The following is a 16,555-nucleotide window of genomic DNA, read 5'->3' on the forward strand; positions in this document are numbered from 1 at the left end:
TCTCCGCAGCGTCTCCGGGCGTCCCGAGGAGGCAGCGATCACCTGGTTACACATTTACAAACCTGTTTCGGCTGGAAAAAGATGAACGTCTGTCACAATCGACCCTTCACCTGATGAGAGGAGCAGAAATAAGTCAGCGACAAAAGCGAGAAGCTCCATACTGTCATCAGGGAACGGGGCAGCGGCAGCCACATCACAGGGTCCCCACCCCCCCATGTATTACACTGCTGCTCCATATTGTAATCATAAGGGGGAAACGGTGTGCAGTGTGTCCCACCACAGGTGTTTTGTGTCCCTCCTTTGCACCTCTCAAAAAAGCTTCTTACTCCAGCTCAAGTGGGGATGGAGTGTACATTAGAGTTTCTCCACTAGATGTTGGTATTACATATTACTATGTATTGCACAGCTGAAGTTAGGAATGGTTTACTGTTTTATGTGTACCATGTGCTTTTGCTGACCTATAGGAGATGCTCTCTACTTTTGACCTATCTTTTTCTTTCTTTCTTTTGCACACACTTGTGATGTTCCACCACAGGTGTTTCTTGTCTTTACACCCCTCGCAAAAGCCTGTACTTCAAAGTAGTAGTAGTACTTAAGTTTTGCCACTAAATGTCGCTAGTATGTATGTTGTATGCTTAAGTCAATTTGGGCCCTGGCTTATGCCAGGTCCCCTGTTCGAGGACAAGTCAAATCTTAGTCTAGACGTTGAGCAGAGCAGACGTATATGGGAACGCCCACTCTTTTCTTTAAAGCAGCACTTCTACACACTATGCAGTGCTAAACATTTACAGAGAGGACAAGTAAGGGATCATCCCAGCCCACGTTGTGAACAAGTCTAAAGGTTCAGGACAGTATCTTGAAGAAAGAGGAACTAATCGGGATAGAGCAAAGTTGCTATAAGCCTACGTACTCTATCTCGCAGTGCGGCTGGAACCAGAAAATTCTGAACCCTCTGCTCAACCCAGATAACAAGGTCTGGTACTTGAGTCGCCCTTTAGGACAGGTCACCGACACTGGGGGGCAATAGGTGGTGCAAAGACCAAAGAGTCAAAACACGGGCACAAGTATTCTATCTACTCTTAAGTATTCTACTTATTTTACTTCTAAAGTTCTGCCAGAGCACAGTACTACATTGGGTTGGGACTCTCTCGACATCCTCCTCTCTATTTCTCTGAACCTCTTCTACCTCTCCGCATGCAACTCAGCCAGCACAGCTGCACTGCTCTATAAGCTTTCAGCACAGATCCTGTCACTAAAGCCTAAAGTGTGTTGTCAAGACAGAAGTCCGCTGTATATCACTGTTTCAAGTATTTGTAAAAGTAAAGAAGAAGTTATCTATTTTAATTGGACTCAGTGGTTATTCTCTAAGCACCTACACAGCCATTGCATCTTCCTTGGGTCATTTCCCCTTTCTGTGGGTGGCGGTACTGACAGTCCAGGTGGGTCACAACTCCACTCCGGACCATCGTGATAAGCGCCCAAGGGACCACCAAACACACGGCACTGGTGTCACAACAACATAACACCTGGCTGAGCTATTCCCCGACCAACCACTACTGTAGTGAAGTCACACTTTACCATCTGGCAATTGACCGGTCGTCCACCACAGTGGTGGACCACCACAGAATTGGCGTCACGAACAGGATTCAAACCTTGCTGTTGCCTATATACTTCATCCTAAAGAACTGTGTACGGTGTGTTATACTGTCTGAGAATTATCAGGAACTGTGTACTTTCAGCTGCCTATGCAGATTACAAATCGCTACCCACCAAAACCCCCATTGCCCAGAATATAAGTGCCGCGACGATAATTGTCCTAGTTGTGAAAATCAAAGTGGGGGAGCCATCTATATTGTTTCGGGACTGTATCCTGTATTTACTAACTACGCCACCACCTTTGAAAAGCCCGCTAACACAAATGCAGGAAAGCTGCACCAAAGCTCGGGAAAACTTTAGTGAAAGCGCACCAAAGTCTCAACATTGCCCCCTGGAGGAATGCAAGTGTGCGGCATTGTTTCCAGAAGGACCCCTGATGGTGAGACACACTCCTGTTCGTGTTTTCGACACGGCCATGTTTTAGGAGGCCGACTCCCATGGACGTCCCCTGTGCTTCAACGGAAGTGACGACTCTCTCAGTTGCTCAAAGATGGCGAGCGGAGAGCAACAGGTGATGGACACAACCAGGTGCAACCTCAGGTCACTTATACTGTTGCTGTAACAACGACCCTAACACCAGTGACCACTACAGCCTCCTCAACAGTGATGGAGACCTACCTTTGCTGTAAGAGAACAGGACCCAGAAGACTTTTCCCAGCACAGCCTAGCAAAAAGATATCAGAAGCACCTTTCACATACCAGCAACGCTTTTAGCAGCAATAAAGAGTGTCCCTGACACTCCAACAAACGATTCTTTGCTGCTCCAAAAGGAAGAAACACTCAGCTGAGCTACATTTGAGCCAAGTTGGCTCTCTTGTTTATGTGTCCCCTGTTGCAATGCCCCTGTTTAAGATGCTGTACTCGGCCTAGCCATGATCCCCTTCCTTATGAGGAACAAGCCTCACTGTTTGCCAACCAAAGGAAACAGACTGACGCATCATAGCACCAGTTAGGGTGCATAGGGATAAATGCATCCAGTGTCCAAGGTTTTATTGTGGACAATTTTATTATTGCCTAAAACCAAAAGAGAGAAAACAAAGTTTTACTTATGCACTTGTTTTATGTCTATTTTGTGTGTATAACCCTTGCTGTGCCTTACTTACTTTCCGTCCAGCCTTTTTCTCCAGGTGTTACGCCGTGGACGGCTTTTCTCAAGTGGGGGAGTATGTGGTGTCCCACCTCGGGTGTTACTAGTATGTTACACCCCTCGCAAAAGCCTCTACTTCAAGTAACTGGTAATGAAGTAGTACCTAAGTTTTGCTACAAGATGCTGCTATTGTATGTAACTGTACTTGTATTTTGCACAGCTGCAAGTAACTAAATGGTTATTGTTTATTGTGATCTGTACACCAATAGGGACCTTCTCTTCTTCCCTACCTATCCCTGAGCTCCTTTCTTTCTATGCTTTCTTCTCCACCACTCACAGGGAATATTACACCTCCTGTCACTTAGTCATAGTCTGGTTGTTGAGCAGAGAAGACGCAAAACAAGTTGATTCCTGCTGTGGTCCAGCTGGGCCCTGACTTTACCAGGTCCCCACTCCAGAACTAGTCCGTAGTCTTAGTCAGGTTCCTGTGCAGAACAGGCACAGACGCCAGATTCTTGAAAGCAGCACTTCTACACACTATGCAGTGTTAAGCTACTCCAAAGAGAGGACAAGTCAGAGAAAACCCCAATCCACGCCGAGAACAAGTCTAAAAGTGCAGGACGGTATCTTGATAACAAGAGGAATGAATCCGGATAGAGCAAAGTTGCTAGAAGCCTACGTACTCTATCTCGCAGCACAGGTGCAACCAGGAAATCTTGACCACTCTGCTCAACCCAGGTAACGAGGTCTGGGGCTTGTGTCACTCTCATAGGACGGGTCACCCAACACTGGTGGGCAAAAGGTGGTATAGCGACAAAGGTCGAAACACAGGCACTTCTATTTTCAAGTCTTCAGTATTCTACTACTTCTTCTAAAGTTCCAGCAGAGAACATTACTACTTGGGTTGGGACTCTCGCGACCTACTCCTCTCTACTACTCTGAACCTGTACTCTACTACTCTGAAGTACGAACTTCTCTTTACAACTCGAGACTCTCAGCACTCTCAGTACAAACTCCTCTCAACTGTTCTCAGCTCTACTACTCTAAAGGGCTTCAGTACAGCTTCTGTCTTGCCAAGTCCACAGTCTGCTATCAGCTATTGTACAAAGTATTCTGTCAGTAAAGAAGATCTATTTATGCTAATGGGTCTCAGTGATTATTACTCAGGCACCTACACAGAAGATACCACGTCCATGGGTCATCTCCCCTTTCTGTGGTTGGCGGTACCGATAGTCCGGGTGGGTCACAGCTCCACTCCGGACCACTGTGATAAGCGCCTAAGGGACCCCCTCACAGCCCGGCAGGTCACGGACCACAGGCTAAAGGTTATAGCTGGCCACTGTAATATAATAGCAGGTGTGCCTCCATACCTGTGTGCCCAACCGGCACTGGCGTCACAACAGTATCTGACTAAGCTACACTCCCACCAACCACCACAGTAGTGGCGTCACACATTACCATCTGGCCTCACAGCAGTGCACCACATATACGAGCATTAATAGGAGAATGTTATAGCAGTACTATTTATGTAGGGACTTCATGGTACTGTTATGTAGACACTGTTTGGCAGCAGTATCTACGTACCCTATGTGAAGGTATTTTTAGCCAGTATTATGTGATGATTGTATTCTGCTATGTGTTCACCATATCGCGCTTTATTGTAAGCATGTTATAACAGTGCTATTTACAGTATGTAAGCCCTTTATGGTACTGTTATGTAGACACTGTCTGGCAGCATTATGTAGGTATGTTTTTAGCATTATTAGCCAGTATTATGTGGTCATTGTATGCTGCTATGCATTCGCCATATGACGCTTTATTGTGAGCACCTGATGGCAGTATTATGTTGGCACTATATGGTACATACATGACAACACTGTACACATTTCCCCGCTGGTCGGATTGGGGTCTTCCCGTATACGGCAACGTTACTCACTATAAAACAATTTCAGGAAAATGTAGAAAAATCTCATAAAGGAAAATTCCATGACGTGTGATCTGTACTGAGGATGAATGCGGCTGTGACCCCACGGGAGGCGGGGGATCAGGGGATCAAACAGGAAAGACGATCCCTGGCATGTCTCACGTCAAAACTATTTTTAACAATATTCAAACACCTCAAAGTGAAGCAGAAACAGCGTCTAATAAGTCAAACAGAGCGAGGAAAAATGAGGCCGCACCTCGCAAATCTGACAGCCCAAAATATCCTCCGACGTCTTCCAGCCCACGCAAGACACCACGTCACATGGCCTCCAGGCTATAAGGGAGAACGTCCCCTTCTTCATTGTATCTGATTGTGAGCTGGTATGACGGCCGTGTCCCAGACCCCACCTTCCTATCGCTTTATTCAGAGTCTAAGGGCCTCTGTGTATGATGTCTTAGGCTATGTTCACACAACATACTATTTTTGAAGAGAATGGTCTTTGTTTGCCATTAAAACAATGGCCGTTCTTTTCACACTGCAATGATATGCATTGAAGTCAATAGAACAATGACCGTTGTTTATAAAAATAGTACGTTGTGTGAACATAGCCTTAGGCCATGTTGACATGGTGTATAACACTGGACATTCTGTTCTGGCCGATTGTATCCGTTGTTTCATCCTTTTGTATTTTTTTATATATATAAAAAAAACGGATTGCAAAAGAAAAAATAATAAACTGTATACATGACCTCTCCACGCTCCCAATGTTTTTCTGCCCTCTTCCTGGAGCTGGAGCTTCAGAGCAGTCTCTGAACTGACAGGCTGCTCAGCCAATCACTGGTCGCGGTGGTCCCATTCCGTGATTGGCTGAGCGGCCTGTCAGTTCAGAGACTGCTCTGAAGCTACAGCTTTGGGAAGAGGGCAGAGAAACACCGGAGAGCGTGGAGAGGTCATGTATGTATGCACTTAAAGGGCTGCACAGACTTTCCACCTGCCTATGTCTGGTCTCCTACTTCTTCTAAGCCAATCAGGGCCTTTTAAGTGTCTCCCCATTCCCCTTAGCCAATCAGGGCTCAAGTTACCTCAGGCCTCTCTCCACCAATAGGAAGCTCTACCTAAAAGTATATATAGGATGGATAAAGTAGGTCTGTGGGGTTTTCTCCAGAGTTTGCTTTTGTCAGTGAGTCGCTGGCCAGGGCTCATGCCTGTCCTTGGTTCCTGTAACCCAAGTAATGTAAAGCTAGCCACCTGATGTGCGACTACTGCTGAGGTTTCACCAGTCCACAATGGAAGGTCCATCATCTCTTAAGTCTTTGTTAGGGGTTAGAGAAGTTGCTTCTTACCAAAGGGCCCCCCTGCTCTTCCATATTCCTTCTGGTTACTGATCACAGATGATGCTGACTGGCTTTCACCTCAGTGGTCATGCTCCTTCATACACCTCTCATGGGGGTCGTATGACAGCATTGGTGAAATCCCTCATGAGTGCAGTTTTCTCTCACCACTCAGCCAGCCAAACTACATGGAGCCACAAGAGCAGAATCTAATTCTCATCTCACCAAGCACCTTAAGTAGTTTCCCATTTCTCATCTCAAGTCACCTGTAACAAGTCTCCCCACCTCAAGTCTCCCCGATAATATTTAAAGGGGAAGCGACCAGCATATTGTCACTCAAACTAAAGAGTCACCTCTGCACCTTGTGAATCCTTATAGAATCCTGCTTAGTAAAAGTCGTCGGTGATCTCAAGAAACTGTACGCTTGACGTCCTTCGCCAACAAACTGCACGACAGGCATAACTGAATGTGGTAAATGTGGTTGATGACCTGGGGGAGTGTAGGAGGACCACTCTGCCCGTGACAGACGCCATGAACCGGTGCCATACCAGCTAGCCTGCACTACACCACCCTTCTGCAGACCCCCGCTCACCACATGTCCGCCATTATAAACTACATAAAGGTCAACGTCTCCACTTAGGGTTGTAGGAAAGGGTGACAACCACTGCGGGAGTTGTAATGGCAGCCATATTGGTTGTCACTAGGGATGAGCGAACCGAACCGTTACGAACCAGATTCGTTACGAACTTTGCAAAAAGTTTGTTTCGGTACCCAACCGAGCTTTCAAAAAGTTTGTTACGAAGTTCGTTAAAATCGCAACGGCGTCGCAAAACTGTATTGTTTTCACAGAATGGAAGAGGATATAAGGAATAATTACTCCTATAATCCCTTTTATCCTGTTATTATGTGAATATCAAGGTGTGTGACGTCACTACAGGAACAGGAAGTGCCTGAGCGTCCATGCTCTCTCATTGTGTGTCTATTCTGCAGAGAGAGAAAAGCTCCGTGCTAGTTAGGGAGGGAAAGCACATAGATAGATAGGAAAACAAGTAGATAGCTGTCAACCCCGATCGATCAACTGCTGCCTCCTCCTAAAGTAGCCTCTCCTCAATAATACTGGACTGGAATCAATCAACTGCTGCCTGCCTGCTCCTGCTGCTCAACTTGTCTCTTCTCAACAATACTGGCCTGGGTGCAATCAAGTGCTGCCGCATCCTCCTTGTAAACTTTTTTTTTTCAATATTTTTTTTCACTATTTTGGCACTTTTATTCACTATATTTTATTAATATTATTCCATTATTATTATTATTATTATTTTTCTCATTATTTTTGCACTCCCCCCCCCCCACTTTTTTCATTGTAATATCAACTGCAACTAAACGAAACTATACCCTATCACACTCCCACTATTGTAGCTGCAATTATTCAGCCGTTAGAGCAAGGTTCGTTTTCGGTTCGGTTCGGACCAATCCGAACTTCACGAAAGTTCGCTGGATCGAACCGAACTTTTCAAAAGTTCGCTAATCCCTAGTTGTCACCATTACTTCAAAAAGTTAAGGTCCCCCTGCAGTGTCCCAGAACAGCCATTCTTATGCTCATATTTTTATTATAACTAGTTCTGTTCTGGAAAGCTATGGTCCACTGCAAACTGCGTGTATTGTGTCCCCCTTCTCAGTATTCAGGTCTGCCATTTCAGTCATTTATTGCATGTGTATTCAGGTATCAGTGTCAAAAGGTATTATGTCGCCTCCTAGTGTTCAAGGATGGTACTCCTCATGTATATTCCTCTGTATATGCCTAATGGTGTGATGATGCAATGGCTGGATGTCACGTGACTGTGCCCTGCTTCCATGGTAACACCAATGGTCATCGAGCTTTTGGCTGGGGTTACCATGTGACTTCCTGTGCTACCTCAGTCTATCTCCTATCCCATAGGGAATAGGTTGTGTGTCTGTCCTCTCTCCCTGCTAAGAGAGAGGCCTCTGTGTGCTCTGCTGCTCCAGTCCACTGGCTGTGTTCCTGTCTCAAGTCTCAAGATTCTCATCTGGGTGTCGATTCTTCAGTCATTCTTCAGTTCATCTCCTCAAACCTTCACCAGCAAGTATTTCATTCAAGTCTCATTCCACCCAGCATCTCAGCTTCAGTTTCACTACTACTCCCATCATTCAGCACGCTACTCTCACAGCCTATTGCAGCATCACCCATTACTCTGCTTTATCCAAGATTGCCTTATTCCCGGTTGCATCCGGAGAGACTGTTGCTACTAGTTACCACCGTTACAATAAATACACAACTACCGTTGTTTCTGAACCTTGGCATTGGTGTGATAATTGGTGCCCTGACTAAGGACAACGAGGAATCGCATGCCCAGTATTCCCGCATGGTCAGGAGCCCGGTTTCCAGCTGTATCACCCTCGTGCCTACACCGTGACCACACTACATCCTACAGCTTCCCCGATCCCTGCACCCTCACAACATCTGTATACTGCGGAAGTGGCCCCCAGGGGCCAGGGCGTAGCACCCCCACCACAGTGTCAATAATAGCCCTACCTTGGCTGAAGCCCTCCCATCACAGTCCTCCAATCACAGTCCTCCAATCACAGTCACAGTCCTCCCATCACAGTCCTCCCATCACAGTCACAGTCCTCCCATCACAGTCACAGTCCTCCAATCACAGTCACAGTCCTCCCATCACAGTCACAGTCCTCCCATCACAGTCACAGTCCTCCCATCACAGTCACAGTACTCCAATCACAGTCACAGTCCTTCCATCACAGTCCTCCAATCACAGTCACAGTCCTCCCATCACAGTCACAGTCCTCCAATCACAGTCACAGTCCTCCCATCACAGTCACAGTCCTCCCATCACAGTCACAGTCCTCCCATCACAGTCACAGTCCTCCCATCACAGTCACAGTCCTCCCATCACAGTTACAGTCCTTTCATCACAGTCACAGTCCTCCCATCACAGTCACAGTCCTCCCATTACAGTCACAGTCCTCCCATCACGGTCACAGTCCTCCCATCACAGTCACAGTCCTTCCATCACAGTCAAAGTCCTCCCATCACAGTCACAGTCCTTCCATCACAGTCACAGTCCTTCCATCACAGTCACAGTCCTCCAGTCACAGTCCTCCCATCACAGTCACAGTCCTCTCATCACAGTCCTCCAATCACAGTCACAGTCCTTCCATCACAGTCACAGTCCTCCCATCACAGTCACAGTCCTTCCATCACAGTCACAGTCCTCCAGTCACAGTCCTCCCATCACAGTCACAGTCCTTCCATCACAGTCACAGTCCTCCAGTCACAGTCCTCCCATCACAGTCACAGTCCTTCCATCACAGTCCTCCCATCACAGTCACAGTCCTCCCATCACAGTCACAGTCCTCTCATCACAGTCAGTTCTTCCATCACAGTCACAGTCCTCCTATCACAGTCACAGTCCTCCCATCACAGTCACAGTCCTCCCATCACAGTCCTCCCATCACAGTCACAGTCCTTCCATCACAGTCCCAGTCCTCCCATCACAGTCCCAGTCTTCCCATCACAGTCACAGTCCTTCCATCACAGTCACAGTCCTCCCATCACAGTCCTTCCATCACAGTCACAGTCCTCCCATCACAGTCACAGTCCCCCCATTACAGTCCTCCCATCACAGTCACAGTCCTCCCATCACAGTCACAGTCCTTCCATCACAGTCACAGTCCTCCCATCACAGTCACAGTCCTCCCATCACAGTCACAGTCCTCCCATCACAGTCACAGTCCTTCCATCACAGTCCTCCCATCACAGTCACAGTCCTCCCATCACAGTCACAGTCCTCCCATCACAGTCACAGTCCTCTCATCACAGTCACAGTCCTATCATCATAGACACAGTCCTCCCATCACAGTCAGTTCTTCCATCACAGTCACAGTCCTCCCATCACAGTCCTCCCATCACAGTCCTCCCATCACAGTCCTCCCATCACAGTCACAGTCCTCCCATCACAGTCACAGTTCTTCCATCAAAGTCACAGTCCTCCCATCATAGACACAGTCCTCCCATCACAGTCACAGTCCTCCCATAACAGTCACAGTCCTCCCATCACAGTCACAGTCCTTCCATCACAGTCCTCCCATCACAGTCACAGTCCTCCCATCACAGTCACAGTCCTTCCATCACAGTCACAGTCCTCCCATCACAGTCACAGTCCTCCCATCACAGTCACAGTCCTCCCATCACAGTCACAGTCCTCCCATCACAGTCACAGTCCTCCCATCACAGTCACAGTCCTCCCATCACAGTCACAGTCCTTCCATCACAGTCACAGTCCTCCCATCACAGTCACAGTCCTTCCGTCACAGTCACAGTCCTCCCATCACAGTCCCAGTCTTCCCGTCACAGTCCTTTCATCACAGTCACAGTCCTCCCATCACAGTCACAGTCCTTCCATCACAGTCACAGTCCTGCCATCACAGTCACAGTCCTCCCATCACAGTCACAGTCCTCCCATCACAGTCACAGTCCTCCCATCACAGTCACAGTCCTCCCATCACAGTCACAGTCCTTCCATCACAGTCACAGTCCTCCCATCAAAGTCACAGTCCTTCCGTCACAGTCACAGTCCTCCCATCACAGTCCCAGTCTTCCCATCACAGTCACAGTCCTTTCATCACAGTCACAGTCCTCCCATCACAGTCACAGTCCTCTCATCACAGTCCTCCCATCACAGTCACAGTCCTTCCATCACAGTCACAGTCCTCCCATCACAGTCCTCCCATCACAGTCACAGTCCTTCCATCACAGTCACAGTCCTCCCATCACAGTCCTCCCATCACAGTCACAGTCCTCCCATCACAGTCACAGTCCTCCCATCACAGTCCTCCCATCACAGTCACAGTCCTCCCATCACAGTCACAGTCCTCCCGTCACAGTCCTCCCATCACAGTCACAGTCCTTCCATCACAGTCACAGTCCTCCCATCAGAGTCACAGTCCTCCCATCACAGTCCTTCCATCACAGTCACAGTCCTCCCATCACAGACACAGTCCTCCCATCACAGTCACAGTCCTCCCATCACAGTCCTCCCATCACAGTCACAGTCCTCCCATCACAGTCCTCCCATCACAGTCACAGTCCTCCCATCACAGTCACAGTCCTCCCATCACAGTCACAGTCCTCCCATCACAGTCACAGTCCTCCCATCACAGTCACAGTCCTCCCATCACAGTCACAGTCCTCCCATCACAGTCACAGTCCTCCCATCACAGTCACAGTCCTCCTATCACAGTCACAGTCCTCCCATCACAGTCACAGTCCTCCCATCACAGTCACAGTCCTCCCATCACAGTCACAGTCCTCCAATCACAGTCACAGTCCTTCCATCACAGTCACAGTCCTCCCATCACAGTCATACAGTGTAGGTGCTATAGAGTTAACCTCAAGGTGCCGGGACCCCTGCGCTGCCCCCCGGTGTCTTCTGATCCGTCTTTCTCATTACTCATTTCTCACTTTCCAGGCGGCAACAGAAGAAACTTCATTTCCTGGAAAATTCATTATTCACAGAATTTGTCAAATATATAATTATCCCAGGAGGAAGAAACCGTGTTTATAAGAAGCCGCTCACCAGATGTCCGCAGCCGCGAAACATGGCTGAGCCTAATGTATACAGCTCCACATAATACCGCACTGTTCTCCTGCACCCCGACCACTAACACTGACCCCCCCCCCCCCACATCCCTTAGTGTCAGGTGGCGGCAGGTCTTCTAAGCTAAGAGGATTTCAATGTGTAAAACTGTACAGCTGCCATAATATACTGCACTACTACCCCCATTATGGAAGGTCCACTGGGGGCAGTATTACAGTAGTTATATTCTTATATATATATAGGGGGGAGTATTATAGTAGTTATATTCCTGTATATAGGAGCAGTATTATAGTAGTTATATTCCTGTATATAGGAGCAGTATTATAGTAGTTATACTCCTGTATATAGGGGGTAGTATTATAGTAGTTATAGTCCTGTATATAGGAGCAGTATTATAGTAGTTATATTCCTGTATATAGGAGCAGTATTATAGTAGTTATATTCCTGTATATAGGAGCAGTATTATAGTAGTTATACTCCTGTATATAGGGAGCAGTATTATAGTAGTTATACTCCTGTATATAGGGGGCAGTATTATAGTAGTTATATTCCTGTATATAGGAGCAGTATTATAGTAGTTATATTCTTGTATATAGGGGGCAGTATTATAGTAGTTATATTCCTGTATATAGGAGCAGTATTATAGTAGTTATATTCCTGTATATAGGAGCAGTATTATAGTAGTTATATTCTTGTATATAGGGAGCAGTATTATAGTAGTTATATTCTTGTATATAGGGGGCAGTATTATAGTAGTTATATTCCTGTATATAGGAGCAGTATTATAGTAGTTATATTCTTGTATATAGCAGTATTATAGTAGTTATATTCCTGTATATAGGAGCAGTATTATAGTAGTTATATTCCTGTATATAGGAGCAGTATTATAGTAGTTATATTCCTGTATATAGGAGCAGTATTATAGTAGTTATACACGAACTGGAGTGAATGGAACCGCTGCACATCCCATCTATGGCTGATACTAGGCCTATATTAAAAATCAACACCAGAGTGTCTGTATATGAATTGATCAAGCCATATTGCCCCGTGTACCACCGCGCAGGTCCTCTGGTCCACACGGGTCCCTACGCTAACTCCACACCATGTCGGTCAGCGACCGCCAACCCCGCAAAGCGTGCACATGCAGGGAAGGGGGGCCATGGAACGGCCCTGCAACCCCAATGTCACAGGACCAGACCCAAAAAGCCCCACCAGAACCCAGCCATTATTATAGTAGTTATATTCCTGTATATAGGAGCAGTATTATAGTAGTTATATTCCTGTATAAAGGAGCAGTATTATAGTAGTTATATTCCTGTATATAGGAGCAGTATTATAGTAGTTATATTCCTGTATATAGGGGGCAGTATTATAGTAGTTATACTCCTGTATATAGGGAGCAGTATTATAGTAGTTATACTCCTGTATATAGGGGGCAGTATTATAGTAGTTATATTCCTGTATATAGGAGCAGTATTATAGTAGTTATATTCCTGTATATAGGAGCAGTATTATAGTAGTTATATTCCTGTATATAGGGGGCAGTATTATAGTAGTTATACTCCTGTATATAGGAGCCGTATTATAGTAGTTATATCCCTGTATATAGGGAGCAGTATTATAGTAGTTATACTCCTGTATATAGGGAGCAGTATTATAGTAGTTATAGTCTTATATATAGGAGCAGTATTATAGTAGTTATACTCCTGTATATAGGGAGCAGTATTATAGTAGTTATATCCCTGTATATAGGGAGCAGTATTATAGTAGTTATACTCCTGTATATAGGGAGCAGTATTATAGTAGTTATAGTCTTATATATAGGAGCAGTATTATAGTAGTTATACTCCTGTATATAGGGGGCAGTATTATAGTAGTTATACTCCTGTATATAGGGGGCAGTATTATAGTAGTTATACTCCTGTATATAGGGGGCAGTATTGTATTAGTTATGTTCTTGGAAAGTTGGTTCCCTGGAATTTTCCTCGGCTGAGCAGTCTCCTTTCTGCTCTGTTGATCCTGGAGGTGTTGTTGTTGGGATGCTCAGCCTTGGACTCGGCTCTGGTTACAGTAAGCAGAGATTAGTTTACAACTTTGCTTTCCAAGTAAGAAATAAACTTTCTACAATTGGTTACTAAACAAGTCCTGGAAGTAAAGGATCTTCTTTTCTTTCTCCTAAATCGGGGGTCATGCTGCTTCATGTTGGTTTTCTTCTTCTTCTTCCATCAATCTCATGTCTCCATCTTCCTCCCTCCAGATCCCTAGTGTTTTTCTCCTATTAGTGGCATTAGATGGCGCTGTAGATCGGGTATTACAACCATTTTCAGCACATGTCACATGTCTTTTAGTCCGGGATCCCTGCTCTGTATATGACGTATCCTTATACACGGATCCTCCACACGTTTGTCAATGTATATTCAGCAATGTTAATAAGCCTACGCTGCCCAGGATTCCCGCTATTTCAGCGCCCCCGCAGAGTATAAGTATTATGTGCCGTAATTATATGTACAGGGAAAGTTTGTGTTGTGGATGGAAAAGCTTTTAAATCGGGTGATGGAGCGACGGGCGGCGCGCAGAAGCGAGAACAGCGGGCGCCCTGTGTACATTGTAAAGACCACATCAAAATGATTATGGGGAAATTACATTGTATTAAGATGTCCCGCTCGCTGGATGAATAGACGCATCGTTCAGGCGACATTTATAGAACCAGAGGTTATTCTTGCCCGGAGAAATTTCCCTTTATAGAGAATCCTAATATTTTCCTGTGGGTTGGGGCAGCGTGGTGACTGGTGTTACCCCATGCTGGGCTGCAGAACATTCTAGACTCGCAGTCATGTTGCTGGGTCAGGCTTCTGTCTAGTTATAGGAGCCGCTACACCCGGGGTCCTATAGGGGTCCACAGTACTCCCTGCAGGTCAGAGAGCGACAGACAGATCTCTGGATTTAAAGACCACCCAGATTACTGAATAAGTGACCTAAATACTGACCACCTGGGAATACGGCCACCTATTGGGCACTAGACTATGTATATCCTACCCTTCTTTACTTACCCACTAGACACCTGGGAATATAGAGACACCTATGGGCACTAGGCTTTATATCCTATTATTCTATACTCACCATTCTATACTCACATTATTTACGTACCCAGATATAGACACCAGGGACTGTAGCCCCACCTACTGGGCACTAGGCTATATATCCTGCCATTCTCTACTCACCCAATAGACACCAGGGACTCTAAGGCCACCTATTGGGCACTAAACTATGTAGCCTACCCTTCTTTACTTACCCACTAGACACCAGGAATTATAGGGCCACCTACGGGGCACTAACATACATATCCTATCCTTCTCTACTCACCCACTAGACACCAAGGTGACAGGGCCTATAATGTACTCTTCTCTACTCACCCCCCAGACACCAGGATTATATCATATAGCATACCCTTCTCTATCCAACACTTCACCAGGGTCATAGGGCATGATGTGGTGATCCACCGGGTGATGTTATGACAGGTGGTTTAGTCAGCCCAGGCAAAGATGTTATAGTTGTGGTGCCAGTGCTTGTCCAGCACACAGGTGTGATGTTGGTACCTGCTTTGTGTGGTGGCTGGCTGCAGCCGTGGTTATCTGGGTGAAGCTAGGTTTCCAGGGGTATCCCAGTTACCTGCACTGTGAGATAGGATACGTAGACCTTCCTTGGTAGCTTTGTCCTATCCAGGCTAGTTCCTCTGGTTCTGAGGATAATGCCCTGCACTTTTTAGACTGGTTCACGGCGTGGGTTAGGATGTTCCTAGACTCTTCTCCCTTCTTCGCATAATAGATAAAGTAGGAATACTGGAAGAACTGGTTGTCTCTAGCTGCATCTGCATAAACACGTGTCTCAGACTAGACTGGACTTTGGTCCCGGACAAGGGTCCTGGCATAAGCCAGGCCCTGGCTTGGTTACAGCAGGGACACTTGCTCTGTGTGTCTTTCTCCTACGAGCATGTGGATAAGATTGACTAAACTTCTTCCATCAAGTAACTAACTTCCTACTGGGGCTAAGTAATCTACCCTGTGAGTGGTGGGAAGGAGTGTGTGCAAAAGAAAGAAGAAACATAATACGCTAGAAGTAGAGAGCACCTCCCATTGATCAATAAGAGAACATGGTACACATAAAACATTAACCCAAGAACCTCCTCAGCTGTGCAATACATAAAAATACACATATAAAAGATACTGACATCTAGTGGTGAAACTGTAAAAATACCTTCATCACCACTTAACCTGGAGAAAGAAGCTTTTGCGACAGGTGCATAAGAGAAGAGAAAAGAACACCAGTGGTGGGACACCACACAACAATGTCCGCCTTTTGGAATTAACAATATGTCCAATATATGCGGATCCTTTTGAGTAACATTTCCACTGTAGGAAGTGAGTATGAGTGACTGATAGTAACTCGCGTTGAGTTGTCATATTTCTTTATTTTTCTTGGATACTTTAAGTTACAAGCTGTTTGTGTCTCCTGCTGCCCCTGCCATGAACGTTATGATGGACTACATCAGGCAGGGCATGATGGGAGTTGTAGTTTTGTAACAGCTGAAGATCACTGCTCTATCTATAGATTGCTATAAAGAGGCTCCATGATGGGGGATTATGTAGATGTTACAGGAGGACCCCGCTGTACTCCTCCATTAGCCCCGGCAGATGTGCCGCTATGATGATAACGCTCCTGGCTGGAAACAAGTTCAATGCAAATTGAGCGTGTTGGATTTCACTGGTACCTGGGGTAAAATCATGTTAGAATCACTGGGGACCGAGAAGAGATGACAGATCCCGGGGAAAGTGATGGATGAGGAAGGAAATTACATCTATACATCAGAATAAGCTATAGCTGATAGTGATGAGGGACATAGGGGGCAGGGAGAGCCCAAAGCCAC

The sequence above is a fragment of the Dendropsophus ebraccatus genome, chromosome 10, assembly GCF_027789765.1.
Source record: "Dendropsophus ebraccatus isolate aDenEbr1 chromosome 10, aDenEbr1.pat, whole genome shotgun sequence".
NCBI lineage: Eukaryota > Metazoa > Chordata > Amphibia > Anura > Hylidae > Dendropsophus > Dendropsophus ebraccatus.